Below are 3,000 nucleotides of genomic sequence, written 5' to 3'. Positions count from 1 at the left end.
GTTAAAATAAAGATGACCATTGAGTCTGCAGAACCCAAGGGAAGGTGGTAGGTTGTTAGTGCAAATGGTAAAACCAAGGTTGGGCCTTGCTGGAGGAGTTTTATTCAAGGCGAACTGTCAAGGGGTTCCCATTATAACCCAACCGTGTAAGGAACGCAAAATCTAGGAACATAACACCGATATGACGGAAACTAGGGTGGCAAGAGTGGAACAAAACACCAGGCATAAGGCCGAGCCTTCCACCCTTTACCAAGTATATAGATGTATCAGTTAAATAAGAGATATTGTGATATCCCAACAAAATCCATGTTCCAACATGGAACAAACTCCAATCTTCACCTGCAACTAGCAACGCTATAAGAGGGGCTGAGCAAAGCAGTAACAAAGCCAAACAACGGTTTGCTAGGACAAGGTGGGTTAGAGGCTCATGGCAATATGGGAGGTATGATATAGCAAGTGGTAGGTATCGCAGCATAGGCATAGCAAAAGAGCGAGCATCTAGCAAGCAAAGATAGAAGTGATTTCGAGGGTATGGTCATCTTGCCTGAAATCCCGCAAGGAAGAAGAACGAGTCCATGAAGAAGACAAACGGACGTAGCCAACGGATCCTCACAAACGCAACGTTACCGGAACTAACCCGAAGAGGCAACACCGGAAAGAAGCAAACAACATAGTAAACAACCACCACATAAACATGGCATGATGCACAACAAGTATGATGCATGTCTGGTTTAATGAGGCATGGCATGGCAAAATGCACAAACAACCCTACAAATTAAGTGGAGCTCAACATGCAACTCCGTTGCATATTGATGAAACACCACGTGACTTATTTAGTTCGATCTTGTTTATGTACCCAACAATATTAAATGTTGTTAAACATGGCAAGAGGGTGAAGCAAATGAAAACTACCTATCTAGGCAAGTTTAAATGAGGCCGGAACAACAAAACAACAAGTCCGGAAACTCCTCATGTGCATATTTTAGGTTTGGTACTGATCTGCCCTAAACACAATTTTAGAGTTGTTAAACATGCAAAGAGATGCCACCATGTTAAACTAGGCATTTTTCTACCCCATTTACATATAAAGTTTATTAAATTCGGAGTTACGGTTATTTAGTTATGAAATAAATCATTTTAGCATGACATAGGAGCAAATTTAAACAAACAGCATTTTAAACATTTTAAACATGGATGAAAGTTGCTATTATAATACTACACAAAATTCTAAGCAACTTTCATATATAATTTGTTTTAATCTGATGCACGGTTGTGGAGATATTAAATGCACGATCTAGAGGGACTTTTCTGCAAAACTGTTGTCTCGGGAATAAATGATAAAGTCACCAAAACGGAAAAAAAAGGTGCAGGCTGAATCTTGTGGGCACTGGGAGCTCACCATGGGCCTCGGCCCAAGTTAGTGAAGAGGCCAGGCAGCGCTGGGGTTGGCCTCACCTTGGACGTGGCCCAGCTGGTGGAGAGGTCTCGCAGGCCGGCTGGATGGAAGCGACCCAGACGAAAGGTCAACAAGAGCGAGGCAGGGTCGCGGCGCCCGCTGGAGCTCAATGCAGAGCACGACGCGGCAGTGGCTGCAGGCGTGCTGGGCAGGGACGGTTCAACGCGGGCAGCTCCGGCCTGGATCCTCCGGATCGAACATAACAGAGGACGGAGGGCCCTGGGGCAGCTCGATTTGGTTAGCGGCGGGGATCGGTCAGGGGAGCTGGTGTCCCGTGGCAGCAATGAGCGGCGGAGGAAAATCCATGGTCCTCGAAGCAGGAAGCGGCTTTAGACGCGGTGCTAGCCGGATTGGATAGCGGTGAAGGTCGTCGAGGCAGGAAACGGAGCAGATGCGGAGGGAACGGAGCTCCGGCGGCTTGGCCGCTCCGAGCGAGGCTCAACGAGCTCGGGCGCATGTCATCCATGGCGCTGCTCCTATGGCACAAGAGAGGGAGGGAGAGGTTAGAGAAGGGAGAGACGAGAAGAAGAGGAGGACAGGAAGAAAGAGCGGGTGGTCTAGCCTGGTGGATGAGGGCGGTGCCCTGGTGGATGAGGTCGCCGGCGGCAACGGGGCTGACGAGGTCGAAGTCGCCGGCTGGTAGGCTTGCCAGGCGGCGCGCTGACGAGGGCTCGTTCTCCCTGAACTCAGGCGAGGAAGCTCGGGCACGTTGGCGCTGGTTGGAGGGAGTGGTTGGAGCCATCGGTGCTTGGGGACGATTCCCTCGATCTGGATCGAGTGAGGCTGTGGGTGATTGGGTTGGCACGGAAATCAAGACATGATTTGATTTGGGTGGATGCGGTTGGACTGGTGGAAGAAACGAGGGAGGGAGAAGGTGGCTGCGGGTTGGATCCCGATGAAGAGAGTGGCGGCGGCGGGTGAGGGGATTCGGTGGATGGGACAGGATAGGCTAGGGTTTGACTGATATTTATATCAGATGAGTTTAGGTTAGGGCTAACTCATCCCTCCGATCGAAATCGGGCGGTCGAGAAAATAGGCTAGGGATTCCAAATAACAAAACGCAGATGTTTTGTAGATGTTTGGGGATGATCCGAATCCAACGGTGACAACTGTCCGGGTCGGGTTCGGGACAACTTTCGGACACGCACGCGAGGAGGTCCGCGGGCTGACTAGAGAGCTACGGCTAGGCCTGGCGGTAGGTAGTGGACTATGGTGAAGGCCTCGGGCTGAGAGAAGAGAAGAGAGAGGCCCGGTGACTGTTTCCGGAGACCGAAAACGTCCGACGATAGACCGACTCTAATGTCGCTATAGTTATCCGTTGGGGCGTCAAACGAACTCCGAATGCGATGAAACTTAGCAGGCGGCCTACCAGCACTATAATAAGACCACACGCCAACTTTCAACCCATTCCGAGAATATTTTCTTGCCACTTATAAAATAAAATATCGGAGGTGTCGCGGGCGCGTGCAAGTGTGTCTGGACTCAGAACGGACAACGGAAGGAACTGGGAGAACCCGGGCGAATGCAAGTTTCGAAAACATGAT

The sequence above is a fragment of the Triticum dicoccoides genome, chromosome 4A (assembly GCF_002162155.2).
Source record: "Triticum dicoccoides isolate Atlit2015 ecotype Zavitan chromosome 4A, WEW_v2.0, whole genome shotgun sequence".
NCBI lineage: Eukaryota > Viridiplantae > Streptophyta > Magnoliopsida > Poales > Poaceae > Triticum > Triticum dicoccoides.
This window is presented reverse-complemented; position numbering follows the sequence as displayed.